Source organism: Anas acuta, chromosome 20 (assembly GCF_963932015.1).
Source record: "Anas acuta chromosome 20, bAnaAcu1.1, whole genome shotgun sequence".
In the NCBI taxonomy this organism is placed as follows: domain Eukaryota; kingdom Metazoa; phylum Chordata; class Aves; order Anseriformes; family Anatidae; genus Anas; species Anas acuta.
Window position 1 is genome coordinate 3,349,166 of NC_088998.1, and position 24,558 is coordinate 3,373,723.

At 44.5% G+C, this 24,558-nt stretch overlaps 1 protein-coding gene across 5 annotated transcripts in view; it reads left to right on the plus strand.

Annotated features, from left to right (window-relative positions):
- The first annotated feature begins 270 nt into the window (after positions 1 to 270).
- Positions 271 to 24,558, plus strand: part of PAPPA (pappalysin 1) — a 384,400-nt gene continuing 360,112 nt past the window's right edge. The window contains exons 1-4 of one of the 5 annotated variants that reach the window (XM_068656712.1): positions 271 to 1,127; positions 1,974 to 2,101; positions 3,751 to 3,854; positions 9,527 to 9,631. The gene's annotated coding sequence lies outside the window, so the exon portion shown is untranslated. Of the gene's footprint in view, positions 1,128 to 1,973; positions 2,102 to 3,750; positions 3,855 to 9,526; positions 9,632 to 23,003; positions 23,163 to 24,558 lie in introns of those variants that run through there. The other 4 variants (XM_068656711.1, XM_068656714.1, XM_068656713.1 and 1 more) reach the window with 4 other exon arrangements.

The following is a 24,558-nucleotide window of genomic DNA, read 5'->3' on the forward strand; positions in this document are numbered from 1 at the left end:
TTTCAGCAAGGTGTTCTGTTTTATCACCTCATGCTTATCCAACAAGCAACTGCCAGAGACTGAGATCTGACGGAGATGTGAATCCCCAGCTTCCTGGCTGGCAGCATTAATGGCCATGCTTGCAGAGTATTTTGCTGTCTTAATAGCAGCTGTCATCACTGCTATGGGAATGCCTCTCACTCTGACCAGCAGCCACAGAAGATTAATGTGTGTGATCCTAGAGGAATTGTTTCTTCTGGCTGCTGATGTGACACAATTAGCACCTTCATCTCTAAGCTGGTACTTTGTTCCTTGTTAATGAAATGATTGTTGAGGATTTCCTTCCAGAGAGTTGGGGGAGTGCCATGTCAGGGAGGCAGTGATGATGAATCCGCTGAACAGAGGCACAGCTTGGGAGTGGTGCAGAGATTGTATTGCTCGTGTCACCACCTCATTACTGTTGTTGGTTTTTATGGCACCATAAACATTCGCCTGCACCGTTTCCCTCCCATCGCAGACAGTGACACGATGGAGCTATCAGCGCCTACAAGGAGGCACTCAACATGTTGCAGGAGTGAGCTCGGTGCCTATACAAAGGACAGTGTATAAACAGCCAAGGAGAAGTTGGAGCACAGGCATCTGTAGGACAAACTAGGCATCCTCTCCTGAGGCTGAGGGGTTACATTTCAAAAGAAAACCTCATCTCCAAAATGGAGCCATACAGCACTAATGTTCTTTTGTCATACTATGATTTCAAAGTGTAAGAAGTAGCCACACTCTGTGATGTCTCCTGTTGTTGTGAAGTAAGGAAATATACCACCTTCACAGTTGTATCTACACCACCACTAGTGTGCAAGGCAAGTTCTGCAATTTTCAACAGGGAAATTGTGCAAAGTGAAGCCCTGAAGCGTGTGGACGTTCCCATAACTGGTTAACAGAAGAAATTCAAGCAACTGACTCACTGACCTGCATTCATTTTCACTGCGGTCTTCAAACCCTAGACAGCAGGGGAGAGCGTGCTCAAAGCTGCAGTCATTTCTGAACCGTGAGCTATCTCCAGTGCAGCGTAGTCCTCTCCCAGCTTCGTGGGGACCATGCTCATTTGGTCGCATAATGCAAAAAAGCGGGAACCATGATACACGCTCTAGGTGAGTGTTTGTTCTTCAGTGTTCTGCTTGTCTGTAGCAGCTATGGGTATGGTGTTGTGCTCTATCTTCTGTAGAAGATTTAAACTGTTTGAGATCACAGTGCAGACTGGCAGTGACAGATATTTCATTCAGGAACAAGGAATTACGTTGCCTTAACCCACAGGCACCTAACCACAGATGGGCAATTAATACCTAATGTCGGAAATATGATTTGAGTCTTCCAGCTCTTAAAATCCAACTGCTACTCAGAGAGTGAAATCACGAGACTTGCCTGTAAGAACTGATGAAAAACTATTAGTCAGGTCATTCAATTCAGTAAAGAACAGCAGTGAAATACCACATATATACAAAAAAACTCATTACACTGTTTAATGTTCTTGGCACAATACAGGGCATTTCTAATTGTGTTTTTCCTTGCCGAGTGCATTGCCAAATAGTAACAAAGAAAAAATGTTGAGGAAATAAAGTATATATGTATATATATGGGTATATATTTCTGTAAATGCCTGTATTGTAATTGCTATTTATTATTTATAGTATAGAAACACCCAGATCCCATCAGAAATTGGAACTCTGTTTTTTTAGGCACTGTACCCACCCAGAGTGTCTAATACAGCCTTTGTCTCAACATGCAACTTTAGATAAACAAGAGAGCCTTAAGACGTGGGGTGTGCTTTAAAGGGCAGAATGAGCATCACCCGCTTGCCTCGAGTATTAGGGCAGTGGGAATGCTCCTGGTGAGGGCACCAAATGGACCGCATCTTCTGCAGAGAGGTGTTTGTATCTGGCTGTGGGATGCAGGGTGTGAACGTGTGCAGTTTCCAGATAGTGCTATGTGTCTTACAGTGACTAGAGATGACACGAGTTTCAGATCCTCCTCCAAGCTCAAATTCTCCATATGCAAACGGAAGAATGAAAACATAAGGGGAAAATATAACACTGAAAATGAAGCGCTTTCATGTCACAAAGATGTAGTAAGTATGAAGTCAATGTTTTTTTTATATTCCTACTGATCTGGTGCCTTGCCAAGAACTGTGCAGACTTTGCAAAGTCCACCTAGGGAGCTCATATAGGAGGAGGAGGAAGATAATGGTGTCTTTTCTTTGAAGTGTTTTGTTTTCTGCCTGGGGATACTCCCATGCAGAACCAAGCTGTGCTAGGAGAGAGATGAGGAATAAACAAAGGTCCAGAGTACATAAATAACCATGACAGGGCCTCTGCAGAGCCAAATGACTTTGCACGTGGGAAGAACTAAGTGGGGTGAAAAAGAAAGCTATAGGTTAAAACCCAAGAGACTGTCTGCACTAGAAAATGACTCATTATTAACAACACTTGTCAAAAATACATCCACTCCCCTTCAGGCGGGATTGAAAACACATTGGCTACTAGAATGGATAGAGCCAAAATGTTTTCAGTACCTATTATAGAAAATCTACGAGACCTCTGGGCAAGAGATTTCTGTAAAAGAAGATGAGAAAGGTTTGACTTCTTCTACCCAAGTAATCAACCAATTATCAAGGCAGAGGGCAGCAGGGAAGATCTCCTTGCTGGCATTGCTGTCAGCCACATGTCAGAGCCACTGATGACTCCAGAGCTCAAAATTCATGTCATGCACCAAACCAGGGCCTGCAGAGAGGCCCCAGGTGATACGGGTGAGTATTGGCATGAATGAGCTCAGCACCTGGCTCCTGCTCCCTGCCTTGGCCCGTGCTTTCTGCAACCATATGGCAGTGCATACGAGTCTGTGCCACTGAGGTAGAGCCACGAGTATGTGCTAATTTGTGTCTAGACAGCCTGCCCTCACCTCTCCCTTGGATGGAAGAGGAAGTGTTGAAATGCAGACCCGAGGAAATGGTGTTAATGTCACTTATACCCTGATTATGTGACTGTATGGCTGCCTCTGTTCGGTGCCCTGCAATAAACTGCATTTCTTGTCCTCACCAGGGGCCTGTTCAGGCACACTCCAGAGCATTTCTAAGTGTACAGGCTTGAGTTTCTTCTCATGGAAACTGAAGTGCAGGAAGGGCTGAGCAGGGTCGAGACTTGGTCCCGTCACAGCGCTGGAGCTTTGCCAGTGCTTAGGCCCAGACCTGGGGCCTGGGAGCCAGGCAGCATTCCTGGGTCCTGCAGTTCTGCCTGGCCTATTAATCACGGCCTCATAAACCCGTGACATCAAACACCTTCGTAGTTCACACCTGCATCACGGAGAGGTCGTTAAAAATCAGGAGTAGGGCTATGAGAGGAATTCGTCAGCTTTTTGGATTTCAGAACTGGAGGCAGAATGGCTTAAATGGAGCTTGCAGAAATGCAGCCTGTGTGGTCTGTCTTGGTTTGTTGCTGGTGGAATTTAAAAATTGGAAGTAGTAAAATTAACAATAAAATATTGGAGGATAACATTTAAAATGTAAACAACATAAAGCCAGGAAAAAGATTATACAAATAATTTTCATACAAAATTCTGGTGTTTTTGATTTTTTCCTTGTTTTAGCTATCTCTTTTAATGGCTAGCTCACATAAACAACGTGGCTAATAATCTGAAGTGAATTTATCACATATTTTTATTAGTAACCTAAAATCACACAGACTTCCCCAGATTGTTGCTTTTGTTGCTTTTCTTTTCCAGATGCCATTGTAATGTTTTCAGAGCTAGCAAAGGGAGGATGCTTCCCTGGTCATGGTGCTTGGGAAGAGTCGGTTCATACCTAGGTTCAGCTGCAGACTTCACAGGTGAGATCAGATATTTCAGTACCTAACTGTTTGATATCCATGGAAATGAGGTGCCTAAATTCCTTTCAAGAAAGCAAGGTACAGGATGATGACTGGCTCTGTGCTTGCTGGAATGTGAGAGCAATCTGAGGAAACCTTTGTGGATTACGTACCCCTCCTTTGGGGGTGCAAACCAGCTGACACTGCCGCTTCTTGGTGTGCCTGAGTCCTTAGATCTGTTATTTCAATGTTTCATCTTGACAAAATGAAGGTTTCAGGACTTTTTCATCAAAGGAGTGAACATGAGTGTATTTGTGCTCATAAGGTAAACTTAAATAAGGTAAACCTACAAAAATACAGAAATATATGAAAAGAAATGGTAATATAACTCTGAAGTGGATATCTGCCTGACTATCTGTGTGACTTGGCGATCAGCTGCTGGCACCAGGATGCTAAAATTTGGCCCCACATTCTCCTGGAAAGAAAAAGTTTGCTTCTTAATTATTAGGATTTTGATAAAGGCTATCAGAGCTACCCAGCACCTTTTGGAAATACACGGGTAACACCTGTATAAGTTGAGAAAACAGAGAAAGGATTTCTTCTGGTCACTGTTTTCCTTCTTCATCTTGTTCTGTGCCTGTAAAGGTTTTATGTAGTCGAGTGGTGCCCTCAGGAATTAGCCTTAACTCCAGGAGCGGCTGCAGCAGGTTCAGGTTTAGGTAATTTGGCTTTTTTAAATTCCTGGCTTCATGCAGCCCCTCAGGGGCAGCAGCTGTGGGAGACCCCGAGCCTTGTGGGGGGTGGTGGAGGTCCCTCAGTAGTGGAGCCAGGAAAGGTAAAACCAAGAAATAACTAAACACAGAGCTCAAAGGAACAGAAAGTGAGTGTGAGGCAAACCCCTACCATTGTGGAAAGTCAAACCATAGCATTCACGTTGCTGCACATGCACATTTTGCCTGCGTGCGGTTTGCTTGCCATTTCTGAGAAGCTCAGGCAGGAAAGGAGTCAGAGACACGCAGTGAGTGCTGCAGGCAGCTGGTGACATGCTGCATGGTACCTGCACAGCAGTGGGTCTGGGCAGGTGAACAGATATTTCCAGAATCAGTTTGTGTCCCTCGTGGAGCACAGGCATAACTTCGGTGTGTCTGAAACTGGCTGTACAACTGGTTTGCTGGACCTTTGAAGCAACTGCCTGAAAATGTTGTGATTCTCTGTGCCAGATGCCTCGTGGAGCTGCTGACCGTCCTCTGCATGCAGCCTTGGGCAGGGAGCTGCCAGCGCAGGCACAGGCGACTAAATTAGGTTAGGATCCTGGGGACTTTGTATGTTGTTTCCCCACTCCAAAACGCAAACACTTGGAGTATCTACACATTCCCCCACGGCACCAAGCTGTGCTGTGCCACCCAGTGCAGCTGCAGCCCTGTGGGGCAGGTTGCTGGCCTGGCAGGGGGCAGGAGGAGGGAGCACGTCTCTGCAGGGGCACAGGGCACACAGGGGCTAGTGCTGCCTCTCCGGCTCACCTTTTTGCTGGATAACTTTGCTTTTTTTTTGTTGCTTGAATATCCTCTTCCCCATCCAGGTCCTGGTGCATGGGTCTGAATTGGCGAGGGTTGGTCCATTCATTCAGAGCCTCATAACAATGCTAATAGTTGTAATAACACCTAGCCCATTGAGAATACCTTTAGACTTAGGGCACAATTCACCCTCATCTATCAGGATTCTCCCTTTTGCTATTTTTCTTGAAAAAGATTCCTCATTTCACAATCCGTCTCTGAGAAAGAGCCGGGGCCCAGGCTGTGTTGCAATGACTGTGAGGATCACGCCGGCTAGTGACGGCAACACGAAGTGCAGCCGGTCCCTACCAGCCAGCTCTTTTTTTCCCCGTTTCTCTTCTTCCAGTTCCCTCACTAACGTTTGTGTGTAATTAGAGAAGAGAAAATTAACGAGTAAATCATAGGAATTAAAAATGTCTCCAAAGCAGATGGATCCTATTAGCTATATTTCTCAGGCTGCAGGAGTTTTCCAGTGCTTAGGACGGAGTTCTGAGCGAGCAGCCACATTTGCAGAATTTACTGATGTGGCAATTACATGCATGTCAGGAGTCAGAAGACATACACACCAAGGTAGCCTAGGAAAGAGTGAAAATCTTTCAGTTTGTCTTCATAGCAGTAATAAATGAACTGGTTTAGACAGATCAAAGCTTTGCCCCTGGACTGAGAATACAATAAAAAACTGACAAAAGCCCAAACTCACCTCTCTCCCTGTTGCTTTTTACATTGTCTGTAAGGAAAGTATTTTCCCCAAAGCCTGTACAATCAGATTTCTGCCAAAATGATGGATGCCTTTGGGATGATTCTTGTGAGATTCCTTAGTTTATCAGCTGCTGATCAGTTCTCTGAGTCTCTGTACCATATTCTCAGGGCTCCCAGTTTTGGATCAGTTTGTTAGCTTGAACATAATGCTGTGATGCCCATACATAACTACACAGGAGCTGCATCAGTTATATCCTCCTGACAGTGGCTGAATTCAGAAACCAGTAATAGGATCCAAAACATCATTCAATTAGTACCTTTCTTAATTCTTAAATAGGGGAACTTCTCCTCAAGCAGATACCCTTGACCAACTCCATTTACAGAAGTATCTCTTCTGTGCTACAGGTTATAGAGAAAAGCACTGAGGGTGTTGGCCAGTGGTGGTGGAGGTGGTCTCCTCTCCCGTGAGCTTCCAACATCACTCGTTGCTTCATTGTTTGGACATTTCAAACCAACACTTGGGAGTTGCTCCACACTGCACAGCAGCTTGTCTCATTCAGGGCACAGCCATTTTTAGCTTCAACTATAAGACAAGTCCAAGGGATGAATCAGAAGGAAAAAAGTGATGTTTGGAGACTAACACCAGGGAATATTGGGCATGCCAGAGATTAAAATGTGTTTCAGGGAGCTCCAGAAGAGATTAACAACCACAGATGACATGACAGCTTTGGACAGCAGAATTTCATGTCATCTTTCAGGCCAAAATCAGTTGTCAAAAGTCTTCAGTACACATTTTAAAATCTTTCAAATAAATCTCACTTTTCTGCTAGGACAAACTTTCCCCCTTTAAAGAGCTGGACCAGTCTTTAAAGAGCCTTTCTCCCATCCTTTATTTGCTATTGGTTTACATTAGGACTGTTCAAGGTCACAACAAAAGTCCAACAAAGGTCACAACCTGAAGCATGTTGCCTCGGGTATCTGTAGCAACTTGTGGAAAGCAAGGGCCAGAGCAGATAAGCCAGCCCAAATGTCTGCCATTGTCTCTCAAAGAGACAAGGCAAGTTAATACAATTCTTGCTTATGAGTAAGGGGATCAACAGTGGGACTATGAGGGTGATTCAGTTCCTCTGTACGTCAGTAGTCTAGGACCCAAAAAACAAAGAATAGCATGGGCGTGAGAACTTTTCCTTCTAAGTCAGTTTCTCTAATAAAGTGTAAAGTGTAAGATTTCTCTCCACAAAGCCTTCCTCACTTCTGTCCTGGGCCATTGCATCTACTGCAAAACTGTCCTGCTGTGGCACGTTGTTCTGGTGCTGTAGGAAGTGGGAAAACTTGTAAAGGAAGGTACAGAATTGCCACGAAGGCTGAGAGAACACTTCAGAACAAGAACATCAATTGGTTAAATGTGTTTTATTGGCAAAAGAAAATATTGAGAGGTGAAGTAAATATGTTACATAAGTACCTTCCTGGAAAAAAAAAATCCTAGGCCATGCTGAGCAGCTCAGTTACTCAGCAAAGAGAGAAGCAGCAAACAGATATGGAGCTGAAGAACTTTGCATGAGAACTTCTGTGTTGATGGATGCTTTCAGACAAAGCCTGGATGCCTTGCTGGAAGAGATATTTTAAACAAACATAAATTATTTGTTTCAATGCAATGGCTCAGCCAACACAAAACGCTGGAGTAGGTAATCTTAGCAGTCCTCCTTGACTTTAAGGTCCCTGAGCCCCAGAGCGAGCTTTGTGGCTGCCCACACTGGGAAGAGCTGTCCGATAGCTATGCACCAAGGAGTGGGAGCAGAGGCAGAGGTTGGGCGATGTGTGTGAGGTCAGGCGGTGCAGCAGGAAAGCAAAACCCCTGTCTCCTGACTGCCCCTGCCTCCCTCGTGTGCTGTCCTGCTCTGTCTTTCCAAACTGTGTCTTCTCCTCCACACGTCCGGTCAGGACACTAAAAAAAGCAAAAGGCAGTTAAGGACATTAGCCAGAAGGTCTGATGTAGTTTCCTGCTCACAGAATGACTTTCTGAGCTAACCTTATAGTGGTGATTAGTGGAAAATCCTGAGTATCAGTGTCCCCAGGGACCAGAACAAATCATCTGTGTATTGGTGGCTGGAAGGTTAGGCAAATCATCTACAGGTCAGGTAGCCAGTTGTGCTTCTTTAACAGCACTTCATGTCCCTTCAAGACATCTGGACTCCTACTGGTTTTGACAGAGTATATGTCAGACAAATGTATGTCAGAGAAATGCACACTGGTGTCCAGAGGTAGTGCTGTGCTATTATTGCCATACAGCCAGTGGGAAAACTGAGGCATGGGGAAGCAATTGACTTTTCCAAGGCATAACAGCAAGTCCATGTTAGATCCGCAGATAGCATGACTTTGTACCTGCTAAATGGGCATTTTTGTCATGTTTTCTGACATCCGCCCTGGCAGGAAATCTGGGCCTTCCCCAACAGAAAAAAAAGAATGAATCTGAGCACAGAATATGAGATGTCACTGATTAAGGACTTGGCATTAGATTGCAATTAGTTTGTGAATAACTTCAGCCATTTTTATTTTCTTTGCAGCTATTTCCCATATCACTCGTAGAACTGAAGCTGCCAAATATTCCCAATAGATAAATGAAGTGCACTAGCAAAAAATAAAAATTAAAAAAAAAGAATGCACAAAATAATCACCTCAGGTCAAATACGGAGTCAAGGGGTCTTTTTCTCCTTGGCTGAAATCTGCTTTCATAAAGTTTTTCTTAGTTTAAATGGAATTCATGCTTAAAATTCTGTGCATTTAAGTTATGTAGTGGACCACTATTTTTTGGAGGTGGACCCCATCTCCTGTGAAAGGGAGATGGGAGCATGGCCAGCCAGCAAATCTGCAGCCTGGCAGCTACCAAGTTTAGACCTGTTGCCATCTGCTGAGAACTATGGCTCATTTGCTTTTGAGAGTGCGTAGGATCTTCTGGCTTCTCATCTCAGGGAAAAGGACTGCTGTGGGCCTGAAGGCTGGAGTTCAGTGAAAAAGTGCTTAAATGGAACAAACACCCAGCAGTAGGACAGAGTCAGAAATTGGACAGAAGTTGCTCAGGGAAGAGAAGTCACAAAGTGTAAGAATTGTTATTATTATTATTATTATTGTTATTAGTGGTAGGAGTAGTAGTAGAATTTATTATTATTTATTTTCTGGCAGAGAAGAGGAACATTATGTGCTGGAAGGGCTGTGTACTATACAGCTTGCTGGAAGAAACTGGCTTCTGAAAAGCTGCTAACTTGGTTATGGGTGAGGGAGGAGATATAAAAGATCAAGTACCCATGTAAACCTTACTCAGGCTCAGCCCACCATCTTGCCTGCAAGCATAATCACAGTCTGAGGTCCAAACCCATATAAGCCAAGCCACAGATGTCTAAGCATAAATAAAGGAAACTATTACAATTCACTATTTCTTTCCAGGCATCTCCATACCATTGCACACCATTAGCTCTCTGAGACGGTGCATTAGGACACAGATGTTGTGTGACTGGATCTGGAGTGCTCCCCCCGAGGGACTGCAGAAAGGTATTTATAGCATAGGTGTTGATCCCTTTAGTCCTCTCAGGCATTTTCTCTGCATTTGGCCCTGTATTTCCACCCTCGATTTCTACCAAATTCCCAAGAAAAGCAAAAGCATCAGTCCTGAAGATGGAAGCACTCACAGAGTGGTGAAATGCAGTCTGAAAATGCTCACTTGTGAGTTTGTACACGTGCTGTGTCCCTTATGACGGGCAGGGGGCTGAGGACTGCCAGCAGGAGTAGCCCAGCTCCACAGGGTCTTTCTCCTGAATGCCTCTAATCAGAATATTAACAATGAATAGTTTTCACTTAGTGTTCTGCAGAATGACACTCGCTAAACATTTTCTCAAACGATGCTTCAAGGCCCGAGAGGCATCACTGGAGCTGTTGTTTTCTTTTAATTTCTTTTTGTAAACTGACTTAAAGCCAATATCAATATTTATCTGCAACTAGGGAAGTGCTTTGCTGCCAGGAATTTGAACATTCTGTTTTCCTCTAAGTATAAATGGGGCAATTACTAATGAGAATATTTTCAAAATGAATGAGTGGAACATTAATTTTCCCTTAGCCCCAGTCTCTAGTCATGCTACAAATAACCCTTCACTTGTTTTATCTGATGGTTAAGTTGCAGTCTCCAGTACAAATATGATTTTATTAAGACTTTCTGGGGATTGCTATGCCTCGGACTTTAAGTATCTAGTTGCTTTTTCCACATCAACTCTTGCTAATGAGTTTGCTTTTCCTGTGTCCTTCACTTGGAGTGATAGAAGAAATTTTTATCACAGATCGTAGAAAAAGTCAGAAAAGGGCCACAAGAAATTGTTTAGCCAGCCCCCATGACTCAAGGTTGCATCCACAATACCCAAAGTACTGCCTGCAGGCAGCAGGGTGACCTGCCTGCTCTCAGAAGCCTGCAGCACTGGGAAATCCAGTTTCTCTCCACAAATTATTCAGCAGCTTAGCTATTCCTGTGCACTCCCTTCAGTCTCATAAAAATTTCCTCAGCTACACTTTAAACTTATGACTTATTGCCCTTATCACAATAGATTCAGTAAATATTTTATTCCTTTTCTTTTTGCAATTACCTTCCACATATTTGAGCACTGTTATCATGTCTTTCCTTAGCCTTTCCACTCCAGACTTAAATAAACCAAGTCTTTTAATCTTTCATCACAGGCCACATTTTCTAGAGCTCTGATAATTCCTCTTGCTTTTCTTTGGGCTTCTTCCAACTGATCTTCCCCTGTTTCTTGCTTCAAACTGAGTAGTCTGCTAGCTGGAGTGTCACGGTGTGAGCAGACTGGCAGGTGATCTATCAGCTCACAAGAAACAGCGAGGCCAAGTAAAATAGAAGCAGATGAGTACATCATCAGCTCCTAGTTTATCTACTATCCGTACTGAGTCGTATTGTTTACTGGTATGCCAGCTGACACCAAAGAAGCTTTGTGTTCCTTTCCACCTACATTTTGGCCAGCCGTACTCTGATTAATTTTCATAGTGAGAGGTGAGATGGGTTCCAAGCCTGCTCCTTTTAAACCATCCATCATTATTAACCTACTGAGCCAAATGAAAACGTTCTTTGATGATAGCTCCTGCCCCTGGGGAGGAAGAGGTTGGAAGAAACGTTGGAGAGAATGAAACATTTCATTAATTACCCCATAGCAACTTAGTGGGAGGCTGGATATTTTCCTAAACTCCCAAACTGTTTTGTGCACACATCCTCCCCCACATTTTTTTCTACTTGGTACATTATTTCCATCTCTCTGCTAAACTCTTGGTGTTGCCAGTTTCCATGCGAAGATCTCGCACAAACTCCCTTGCTGGTGAAAACGGGGTCATTTCTATGAATCACTCAGACTGAGAGGAGTTATCACATGCCAAGATGCTTGTGATGGATAGACTTTAATGGAAGCTGTGACTTCACATATTTATATGTATAGATCAGCCTCCAGCTGTAGAAGGATTCCCTCGCCTCTATCAGTTCAACTTGGGATGTGATCTCGCCACGCTTTGCTTTCTCATGGAATTCCTCCAAGTAAAGCCCTCATTACTGTGGGAAGCTTGCTTTAGCTTTAGTAGTTGCCCTCCACCATTTCAGCTTCCAAGCCAGTCTCTTATTGTAAAGTTTGCCTGGTGTCCACATAAATCATCGTGCTCATGGTAAAGGATTGAAGCCAAGTCCCTCAACACCAGCATCCCCAATCCCTGTAACTTTTACTGAAACTATATAACTTGCCTGTAAAGTAGCAATTTACTCCAGCAGTTATATATCTTTCTTAAACTTGGATGTAACATTGCTGTAATAGTTCCTGATTTACTTTAAAAGTGGCTGCATTCAAAGAACAGATTTTTGCAGCCAGAGCCTGAGTAGGCAATGACATTTTTTCTCACGTGCTTCTTTAAAGCACACACACAAATTCCTCTTTGTGTAATGAGCCCCTATGCTGTGGGGATGGTCCCGTCAAGAGCAAATCTGAAGTTCTCTGTTCTTTGCCCTGCGTTGGCTCTGAGCTGCTGCTGGATGTAAAGCTGTTCCCTCCACTTCTCCGTGCCAGGTTTATCAGTCATTTGAAAAAAAAGGAAAAAGATGCTCTTGCTTAGCATTTTGTTTCTGTAGGATTTCTTGTCTTCAATTCGATGTAAAGGGTAAGTTCTCTGTTAACTGTCTTTGGATATGGAATTGCACAGTTTAAAGACCCACTCTTAAAACAATGTAGATTAAGGCTGGACTAAGGCAGTATTCACTTTAGGAATGCCAAACACTAATATTGGTCATTTTTAAGACTTTATGAGTGTGCACTTTTGGATTAACAGTTAATTAAAAAAAAAATCCCTCTGATGCTCTTATTTATTCAATTAGTGTGTAGGCAGGAGGTGAGATTAAAAAATAACCCCTCCATAATTTTATATCGAGTTCCTGATTACAGATTGCCAGTGTGAGTTTGTCAGTTAAATATAAATGCAAAATAGTTCACTTCTTTTAATTCTCTAAAGATCTAAATTGCTAATGATAGACATTGCAGAGTGAAAGGAAAAATCATTAACTGTTTATATTCACAAATTAAAATGGTGTTTTTCCATTCCTAGTGAAGGCTGAAAGAAATGCCAGGCCGTGTACTTTTTTGGACTCTGTACACTGTGAGCACATTTCCCTGGTTGGGAACCGGCTCCTGGTGAGTGCCGCGCCCACAGCTTCCAAAACTTCCAGATGACTCTCATTTCACCTCGTGGGACCAGGAACCAAAATTGTACCAGAGATCCTGGCATTCAAATCCAACCCTCAATTCCCTTTACACTCAAAAAGGCAGGAACTCTCAGCTTTGTTTTTGACATCTCTCACTCCACATGGTATCTAGCTTATTATTTGGCTCCCTGGCCTTGTTTTTCATTCCAGATTTTTCTGTTATTACTATAGCATCTTTACTCCATCTACTCTGTGGACAATGCATTAGACAAACTTTGGGAAAACATCTCTGTTCCTCAGTGCATTTGCTAAAAAGGCTGAAAATTAATGTTTTCTCCATGCAGAAGGCAAATTTGTATGGATCAACCAAGTAATAGCGTTGGTTGCCCATGGCTATAAGATACAATATTCTTCCATGGACTTAATGCCACATCAGGTGTATGGCTCTGAACTGCTAAGGGGAGCTGGTGTCAGTTCTGGGAGGCCATTCAGCAGCATCCCCAGGGATGATCACCAGGGCAGTCCATGGTGGGGAAGAACCAAAACAAGGTTCAGGTAGCAGTGACTTCTTTACTTGATGTAAACTTGGTTTCAAGCCCAGAAACCTTTCTGAACCTTACAAACCTTTCTCAACCTTTCCAACCTTTCTCATTATTGTGATAATATCACAAAGCTGAAGAAATATTTGAAAATGCAAACAGTAAGTTTTTCCATCCTGTTAAATTGAATTGCTGAAGTTCCTCTGCAGTCAACGGGAGCAGCAAAAAGGCCCATCCAAAGTAAAGGAGAGCTGACACCTTCTCAGGAGGATTCACTGAAAGAGAAACAAGAGAGAAAACAAAGAATTGTGATTCACCCTCCGAGCTCTCCAAAGTCATTCAGGCCTGAATCACTGCATGTGCAGAGGCAGATTAATTGGAAGGCATTTATTAATAATTTAGGAATATGCTGACCCTTGGCTATGTGCTCATCCCCAGCAAGTTTCTCATATCACTGATTCACTCAAGCCTCTTCCAACATGTGCCATTACACAGAGGTACCTGCTCACTTGCATAGTAGGAAGTAATGCAGGAAAATACACTAGCCCAAGGGAATGAAAACAGAGTATAAATTTACACTGTCACTTCAAGTCTGAGCCTGTTTTTAAATCCTCATGTGTCTTCTCTCCATCTTGTTTACCAGCACTTCGGCTAAGTCAATTAAAAAGTACTAAAGATCTTAAAAAATGAGTGAGGTGGAGGCCTCTCATTTCTCAGTGAACCTCTCAAACACCTGGATATGTAACTGACTTTACCTGGGCAGTTAGAATTGTAAGATGGTTTTGGAGACCTTGCCCACTAGGCAGAAGGGTACCTGGCCTTCTCTGTATTAGAGACATGCCTTTTGGGGGCCATACAGAAAGAATTTGCCTTGTGATTCTTCATTGTCTTGTAACAGTACAAGGCACAGAACTGTAGTCTCTCTGGTTTCATTTTCTGTGGTGCATCTTTCATCAAGAGGATTTTTTTTTGTATACGGAGGATGTCATTTTATTGCGTTATGGAGTCATGCAGCTAATAAAAGACAGCGCTTCTAACAGCTGTTAAAGATTGTTCTACGGCAGATAAGTCTGCATTCACCAGAGGTATCTTTGCAGCACTATGAAATGCCAGCAGCTAACTGGGTTTGTATAAACAATTATGCAGAAACACTGCACCAGCCCCAAACGTATTTCCAGATAGCTGCTTAGAAATGCGTGTGCATTAAGCCTGTACTCTGCAGGGCAGTGACTGCTCCTTTTCTTCTGTGAAGCGTGCTAGAACCATGCATAAATTTCCTCATAGACAGAAATTTTGCATTTTAACCAGATGTAATTTCCTTGAGCATATTACGTCTGTGGAAAGAAAAGATGTAAGTCAACATCTTGCACTATTGAGTCACTCGGCTTTTGGTTTAGTTCTCTCTTCTGAATAGCCTCACTGCAAAAGAATAAATTGATACCACTATCAGAGCAGAAATGAGTGCAGAATCCCTTGGTGCACTTCACTGTTGGCAGAGAAAGGGTTAAACCTAAATATAATCCATATTGCCATGCTTCCTGCTTTCTGTCCACTTCTTGAATGATGAAGGTTAGTTGGAGGTACTTGTTTTTCTGTTGTCATTGCTATTGAATTTAAAACTCTAGAGAGGAAGGGATTTACAAGACGAGTAAAGCTCTGCTTGGAAGCTGGTTCAAAGCAGCTCTAAGAATTGCTTCCAAGCTTTTCAAAACTATTATCTCTTCCCCACTATGAATGACTGATGAAGAAAGGAGACAAAATGTTCCCTATCACACAGCAGTCACCCAAACACTGTTTCCCTCATTGTGTTTTGTATTACTGGCGACTCTCACTTTTCCCTCTCTTCCACTTGGCATATATTCTCTGGCTTTCCAGTGCCTGGGGGACTATGTTATCAAGATCAAGCAAGGAGGAAATTACAAAAATGGCATCGTGTAATATTTCATGCAGGAATCTAATATCTAATACTGCTTTACCATGAAGTCATTGTTTTTAGTCTATAAAATCCAGAGCACTCCAGAAATAAATTTCAGTTACTGGATACAATTTGTAGACTAGCAAATAGTTGTGTATCAGATGAAGTGGGTTTAAACCCATTTTGAACAGAATTCCAAGTTTAAGTTTCATGTCTGTCAGAAATTTGCATGCCCAATAGACATGGGGCTTTTCCTTCACTCGTAACAGAGGTTGTCGGGATTTGGTCTCTCAGTCCCTAAATTCCTATGGATTTGGGCCCAGCAATGTGCAGTAAGAGCAGTTGACAGTAATCCCAGTTTGTGGTAAGGTGTCCTTGGCATTTTAACTTTATTTATTTATTCTTTATTTATTCTTTGAACAGGGAAGTTCCTACTAGCCTCTTGGCTGAAGCATGGAAACCAGATGTCAGTGGCCTGGATTTCTGTAACCAAAGGGACGAGGCAGTGAGGTCACTAGTTAATTCCCACTGGGATTTCCAGACAGAATCAGCACGATTAATCTGAATAGAGTGAGTACAGTAAGCACAGAGTGCTGATCTCCCCTGGCACAAACGCTGCGGTCGATCTAAACAGGCACTGTGGGCATTCCTCCAGGATTCCCAGGTACTCACAGACTGGTCTGAGCTACTGCTCTACCCTGGCTTCTTTTGCAGAAGTCCTGGAGAGCTGGCTAGCACCCTTGGGCCTGGACAAATGTTGATGCAGAGAAGGCATAGATACCTGGGCTTTCCCAGACACCTTTGAGCTGCTACATTTAAACCACATATTCAGTGTTCCCTGTCTGGGTCTGTTTACATTTTTCATTATAAATTGGCAGCGCTGACTTCCCTCAGATGGTTTGGATGGACTGCTATCTCAGTGAGGACAATTAATTCTGAGTGCAATCCCATCTGCTAATGTCTCTGATGAGTCTGTCAGTAATTGATGATGGTACTTGGATCAGTTGTGTATTTATTAGGAAAAAGCTCAGAGTTCATTTCCCCAGGCAGAGAGCCAGACCAAATAACAGATGAAAGTGCAGACTTTCAAGTGACAGGAGGCCAGAGTCCCACCAGCCCAGCTCCTTCCCACCTCCTGCTCCTGGTTACACGTAGAAGAGCACCTGCCCTAGACTGAGAGCACCTCCAGTGATCCTGTTCCCCGTGTCTCACACTTTTGTGTAGCAGTAAGAGATGTTCAAAGCCCTCCAGGCACAGGAGGAAATTCGTGAGCTGCTGAAGGGGTGTCAGGGCTGCTCCCATGTGCCTCGTCTACAACCTGAAAACTGGGAGAGATTTCTCCACAAAGGAGAGCTCTTGAGTAGGAGGTGTTGTCTGTTTTACCACTGTTTGGCAAAATTAACAGAAGACTGACGCTGCCATGATTAACAGCGCTCTCAGGAAGGGGCTGTTGGAAGTAGCTCTGGTGAAAGTTGTCCTACAAAGATGTCCATGCTGGTTTCAAGTTGTTTTTTTTTTTTTTTTTTTTTTTTCTTTTTTTTTCTTTTTTTTCTTTTTTTTCCTCATGGTAATTTGAAGGGCAATTCTTTGCCCTTTTGCAGCTATTCCTTCTGGACTGCCCTGCTAATCTTTCAAATAGTGCATTTAAATACATATTCCACCTAGGAGAGATTTCATAGAAATGAGTGAGGGTCAAAGTTTTACAGAAAGGATGATCATCTAAAGAAAATGAATTCTGTGGCTGCAGGAAGGGCTTTGCAAAGGGAATAACAGACCACGGTGTAGGTTTTATTAATTTTGTATTATGCTCAGTTATGAACCCCCAAATACTCATAAAGGCTGTAATAATATGTCTGAGCATCTCCACCTCCATTTCTGTATTTGGTGAAGTCACTAGCAACCTGTACTAGGTTAGAGGCAGAATAGAGAAGGAGATATAATTTTATTCCTCATTTTGGGTGATGTAGGAAGCAGGGATGCATAAAAGGGATTCTTGTCATGGTGCTTTTTGAAGATGTTTGAGGTAACCAGAACTGTACTCCATGTGTTTCTTGTAAGTGGCCAAAAAAAATGTTTGAATCCATAAAAGCTCTGAAACAACACCACACCTACGTGATCTGGGTACTCAGGGGAAATTTATTTTGCTGCAGTGCCAGCTGAGCTGGAGGAGGGATGCTGTCATGCTTGTCTTACTCTTGCTAACTGTCTACCCTGAAAGTTGCATTCACTAGGTAAGAGCAACAGAACAAGTGCCAAGGCTTTGTTGTAAGCTGATCCGAAATCACAGTTAGCACCTGACCCGAGCAGCAATAACAGCCCCTGTGTTACTTGCTGTCACCTGGGTAACTGAGGTTATTTGCTTTTTTTTTTTTAACTTCACATATTCCAAACTTAAGCTTGTCTGGAAAAAAAATAATAATATATATATATATAATATATATTATATATATATTATATATATATTATATATATATATATATATACTCCTCTCCTTTGCCTTTGGTGTTGCAGTGTTAGGAAAGCCTGAAAAATGGCTCTGAAGATTTTCTTCTTAGCAGCACATTCAGTCATTACAGGGGAGGACTTCATCCAGGAGATGGCACTGGCATGGCTCTGGGGCAACCTGCCACGAAGCTCTGCTGCCATCCCAGGACCCCCTGGCTTGCCAGTGATGTTCAGAACCTTGAAACAGAACCAGAATGTCACAGGCTCTGTGACAGACAAGTATATCATAGGAGACAGTGCCTGAACCAAGGAGTTTAAAGCCTAAACAGGCAAAGAGCCGGAGGAGCAGCTGCCCGAGTTGATGTAGACAGCCTGGCAGGTCAATGGGCCAGCTGCTCACAAAGCTTGCTGCCTGACCTCCCCCTCCAGAGCCACAACCCATCGATCATTAGGATGGCTAGAGTAGGTCCTCTGTAAAACAAAACGGGGTACTTGGGCACCCAGCTCTATGTGTACAACACACGATTGCCTGCTTTAGTGCAGCATATGCCCAGAAACATAATTTCTGCTGTCATCCTGCAGGGATACGTCTGTGTGACTAAACACAGCCTCCACTAAACAGAATGGATGGAGGAAGTTAAAGCGTGTGTGCTTGTCTGCGGAGGGAGAACATGACTTTCTCAAGACCATCTGGGTTTTGCTTTCTTTTGATAGAGATGGATTTGACTCACCTCTTAGAGCAGGATGCTGTTGCGAACTCAGTGTGTTCAGAAAGCCTGGGAAAACGCTGCAGCCCAAGTCTCTCTGACTATTGTTTCCAGTGCCTTGCTCTGGAGGATAACAGGCCGAGTTGCCTGTTATCTGGGACTGTCTGTAGCAGGACATTGTTTCCTTTGTCACTGACACTGCCGATTAGTCACGGGCAAGTCTCCCTGTCTCACACACACATACTTGGACACAGCCTCTCAGCCCATGAGCAAATAGGGTTTCCATAATCCTGGCTTGCCTCTGCTTTGGGGGAACGAGTGGAAGCACAGAGCAATACGCATTGAAAGCTTGCCACCTTCTGGACATTGCACAGCACTGTCTTTCATTAAAAAAAAAAAAAAAAGTAATTTTACAAGGGGGGCTCCAGGTGGCAACTGGAAGCAGATAAGCAAGTGCCAGTGTGTGTGAACCGACTTTAGGGATGAAAATGGAAAAAGATGGATAGATGGATGGAGAAGGAATGTGAGTTGCACAGTGCAGCACACTAACCCATCCTCACAAAGGTGAGAGCACTCATATTCCCTCACTATGTTTGTGCATGTTGCTGAGCTTGTGAAAATAAGGGATGGCATAAAAATACGTGCCAGTATCCATCCACCCGTCCATGCACCAGATGTCCTCTCTTTCTCTAGCCCCACTCACACAGTGCCGGTGACATGCTGGCATTAATCCCACTGCAAACCTCTGCAGCTGCAGCACCCATACCCCTCTGTGCCACGCTCCTTGGCCAAGGTGATGAATGGTGATATTGCCCGTGAAGACCAAAGTGGTTCTCCTGTGCTGTATGATGAAGGACAGACAATCCCATTTTCATTCCTCATCTATGAGAGTTTGAATTCAGGGCTCAGGGGATGGGAGGTCACTGTGTCTGCGTCAGCCACGTGCCACACAGTCCTCAGGTGTGGAGTTTGTATCTGGGTAAGAATACATCTGCCCTAGTGATCCAGACTGAAACCTGGGTTCTCATCTTCTAATAAATAGGTACAGTAAAATGAAATCTCATGGTAATGTAGTAAACTCTCACCATAGGGCTTGAAGCTGGGATTAAGCCCCAGGCACTGTGTGCTGGAGCTGGAGAGGTTGCTCTGTGCAGCTCAGGGTGAGCTGTTTTCACAGACCAGCTCTTAGATACAAACAAAGCCTTCGCCTAGTAATGAATAATAGTGCTCAGATGATGGAAGCCTGCCAGGTTTTTACCCCAAAGCAAAGCAAAACAAAACACAAAGTATTTTTTTTTCCTTTTCTTTATTTATTGTATTCACTTTTCATGTGACTCCATCATGTGTGATGGAAATCTGGACAGACGTTTGTGCAGTCTCAGTCAGTCCAGCCTTACTGGTGAGACTGGATGAGAGCTCTCAAAATCCCCAGGACCAGTACAGCTCTCCAGTCCTACCCGTTCATTGAAATTTCACAACAGTCACCAGTAGCTCAACTCTCAACACAGGAAAAAAGCCTGCAGGCAGGCGGAGAGGTTTTGTTTCTGTAGCTATGTCAGATATCAGTGACGCTGTGTACATGAACTGGATGATTACAGGTCTGGGGAGCAGTGACATGCCTACCAGATAGACACTACTCTCACACATACAACATGAAACCAAAGGCTCAATTTAAACATCAGTGTATTACTGAAGATTGTTAAAACATTCCTAACAAGATGAAATCATGGCTATTCTTTCTGTGACAGGAGCTATAAACGTGGATATTATTCCAAAATGGGCTCAGGGTTGCATGAGGAGCTATACATAAACTTGAAAGCTTCAGAAAGCTTTTCAGCTCTTATTGAGGAAGACAACTGCAACAGAAAGGGATCAACAGACCAAGGAGATGGCTGTATTTTTGCCAGGAATATTCCTTTGACTTGCTTGCTGAACTGTGTTGGAGCTGGAAATTGCAAAGGCCCATACATGCTGAGTCCAGCATCTCTCCAAAATATCAGTAACTAGACATTTATATAAAAAGCAGATAGAGGCTATCTATAATAGCATCTGTAATGTATTATGATTTTATTCTGCTGAACATTACAAACCACTGACTTCTTTTCTGTTACATGGCCCTATTATGCCTGACACTCAGTTCAACCCACTCACATTAATTCAGTTCCCCCTCTGCCACCCTCCCAGCCTGGTGCACTGGCAGCAATTGCTTTAGATGTTTGCATTCAGATTATAGCAGAGATGGTGTATTTGTCGTCCAGAGCACAAGGTCAGAAGGATGTTTCACCCCTCTCCCCCTTGCAATGCTGCTGCTTGGCTCTTGACTTTGTACACAGGAGAGCCACATCGTGGCGCATGCTGTGCAAACACCAACCACGTGTTTGTCTTTGAGAAGCAGAAGACAGCTTTTATGCGAACAGGCCTGCTGTGGGTCCTCAGGGAGCAGGAGCCCTGCATCACCTTCATGATGCAGGGAAAGGCTTTGACCTCTTTCTGCTGCCTTCAAGTGCTGCCTGAAGCTCATTACATACTTTCCTCCTGCTTTTGCCCACGTGAGGACATGTCAGTGTGGGCAAAATGGCACACTGCATAAACCCCTACCGCTGCCTCCATAGTGGGAACCTGATTTCCCACCACTTCCAGGACAGCTCAGCATTAACAGAGATTTTCCATTAGCTTCAGAGGCAAATGCTGTCATAGCAGAGATGATGATTGTAACAGGCATGCAAATGAGTAAAGTCATTTCATCCAAATTGACATCATCTTAATTACAGCAGTGTGATCAACCTTTTCGACTGTACAGATTGCCTATCAAAAACAGAGCAGACAGCTCGAGGGCACATCGGGCAGAGCTTGGAGAGCTGTGAGGAGAGGGAACTCCAAGGACAATCTGGAGAACTGAGGTGGTGTCAGCTTCCAAAAACTGAGTCCCCAGGCAAGGTGGCAATTTGAGCATCCCCCTCCTTGCTGGGCTTTCACATTAGCCAGCTGGCAATACACTGGAAGATTCCAAGAGCAACTGGAGTAAAGATGTGTGTGTGATCTGGTTACAGCTCACCTGAGACTCTCAAGGCAACCTGAATTAGGGAGAAGTAAGCAGCTGCTGTTGCTGTACACTGGGTTACACCAGGTCTAGGTTGCTTTTCTTTTTGGAGGAATCAGGAATTGTCTCCAAGTTCTGTTCTCAGTCTCTGACTGTCATCACAAAATTGTTGCCTGGCTAATAGCACACGGACAGTTTCTGTTAGCACTCATCCTTTAGTGGGATGTGAAAGGTAGGATGCAACCCCAGGAAAAAGTCTGCCAGCTTGTGGGTTTTATCTCACAAAACAAGCTTCAGCCTCAGGACACAGTGCACGTCAGTGCAGCCATGTAACTCCTGGAGCAACCTCACTCCTTTTACTCATAACTTTGCTGTCTGCAGTGGCTTTGCACTAGGGTGTCCCTTTGCTGTGTCAGACCACCACAACACAAGCCTGAAGTTGGCTTCACACCTAGTACTATCAGGGCTACTCTTGAAACACCCAGTGGCGTTGCTGTCACTGCTTCCAAAACTCCATCACAGAGATGGTGCTAAGGCAAAAGAACCTCCCTGCACTGCAATATTGCACTGATGCCTGCAGCAAAACCACCTCTGTCAGCCAGTGTCAGTGTCTCAGGAGGGACATGTGAGCCAGTAGCAGACCACGGCAGAGCAACCTCGTAATCTGCAGATCTCCTTTACTCCCTGAATGCGCCCCAACTGAGTCGCAGTCAGAGAAGTGATCATCTGACTGGGTGCTGTGAGCACAGTGATGTCCTGGCATGTTCAAAGCATCACACTGCAGACATTAAACACAACATAATGGAAGATTTCTTGTAATTTTCCACTAGCTGCAGAGGAGACTTTAGTCTAAATCCATGCAGTTCCTTCTATGTCTCTCCTCAGAAGACACCCTAAAATTACTAACATTAGTCCTGTTAAAAGTACTTTGATTCCTAGTGATATTAGCTACTGAATTTTGAGACTTGTAGCTAATGCTCTGTACCTGGAACAAATCCCTTCCATGCACTCAGGATAAGAAAGTAATCTCAAGAGCCTTTTGAATAAGCCCATGCCGTGCAGATTTCATGCAGAGGAACACAGAAGAGCCCTTGCAAATGTACTCTGCACAAAACTGCAGACATGGACTCGTTTGAAATAACACATAAGTACTTCTGTAGAAGTAACACATTTATGCACATTTATATCTTCTGTTTTTGACTTTTCCTCCGCTGTCTGCATCCACATAGCTCTCTCAGGATCCTACTATCAAGAGCAGCCTCCTTTTATTTTCATCCTTTTATTTTTTTTTTTTTTTGTGATGGCACCTGACCTTTCCCTTTTATTTCCCTGTACAGACTTGAGTGTAATGTTTTGTCCCCTATTTCAGCAGGGATAACCACACGCCCAGGAGTGCCCCATGGCATTTAGGCTCCTCTTAGCATCACAGCACAGCTGCAGGGGGCAGGGACCCACGAGGCTCATCAAGTCCAACTCTTGTTACATCACAAGGGCCACGGGGTGGGTCCAGGTGGGCCCAGTAAGTATTTAAGGGCAGGCTTGGGATGTGCTCAGCTTTCTCCATGTGGGACACAACGAGGTGAGCACCAGGCACCCGACCCAGCGTGGGACCTGGCCCCAAGGTGCTCCTGCTGTGCTGGGGACTGCGGCTTTTCCTCGGGAAAATCCCCGACGAGGCTGGAGGCCGGGCAGCGCGGGGAGCTCCAGGTAAGGCCCCGGAGGGGCGGGGGGGGGGTTGTGGGGCTGGGCCCCGTCCCCTCACCCCGCTCCTCCGCGCCGGGGCCCGCTAGGTGGCGGCAGCTCCTCGCGGCTGTGTGCTGCGGGCTGAGGGGGGTAGGGATGGAGCTGGGGGGGAGCCACGAGCTGCTGGACCCCCAAGGGCTCCTGAGGGGGCTAGGGGTGGCTGGAGGCCTCCATGTGCCCTCCCGCCGGCCCCCCGTTAACCTCCCCGGGTGTTTCTTCTCTCGGGGCTGGAGCATGGCTTTGGAGGTGTCTCTTAGCTTCGGGTAGTAGGTTTGGGGACAGCTTTGTGGTTTGTGAGAGCACAGTTAGCTTTTTAGGGCAAGGGATGTTGCATCCTAACCCTGCACAGGCTGTGTAACTCCCATCTTGTGCTTCCTGTCCTGTGGATCCACCTGCCTGTGTTTAGGAGCCTTTTCTGTGTGGGGGTGCCTGAGCTCTTAGCAGCTAACACAACCACCAGAGAAACGGGGGAGCAGGATTTGTGACTGGCTTTGCAGCAAGCAGAGGAGATGGAGGTTTGCAGCCACCCATGGTGCCTGCTGCTCGGAGGTTACCGTGTGTCCTGGGTGTGCTCCTTGGGCACTGGGAGAAACGTGTCAGGGTTTGGCAGACCAGCTCTTGTCCTTGCCTGGAGTGGCACCTGGTTATGGGCTGTGCCCTGATGCTGGTACAGGCCAATGCAGCTTCACCCCACAGTAAGGCCTTAATATGTGGTTTCATTTAACTAGTAGCTGTTGGACTAGACACAGTTTGAACAAAATTTGAGGTGAAATTAGTGAGAAAGCAGAAACAAGCTTCGCTGTTGTTCTCTACTTTACACCAGGACCCTCACATTGTGCCTTTTGCTGTGCTAGCACTTGATGTGTTAATTGAGTGAAATCAGTCCTGGCTAAAACCTTTATGCTCTGCACATGCAGCAGAATTGCTTTGTTACTCTATTTATAGGCACAGGATAAATGACTTGATGAAGGTCAGGTGAGAAAGTTGTTGCAGAGCTGGGAAGTAAATAAACACACTGGTGATGGGGAGGGGAGGGAGGACTGTGATGTTAGCTCAGATATCTTAATTCCCTTTTCATTGCCATTAGGCCTGTCCATGCCTTTTGCCTGCTGCCCTGTACATCTGTGTGGTACACGCACTCTTCTTCCCCTGGCTGTGGGGAGCATCCCTTCTACTGCAGCAGCAATGCATTTCATGGGAATGTGCCTTTCTGAGTGTTTGCCTGGTGCTTTACTTAGGTGCAGTGCTGGAAAGAGAGCAGCCCCGAAGTCTTTTGTCTCTGGTTACAGATTTGCTGGGAAACTTTCAAGAACTGGGCAGTTTTCCCAGTGCCTGATGTCTCTGCCTTGTGCAGCTTTGT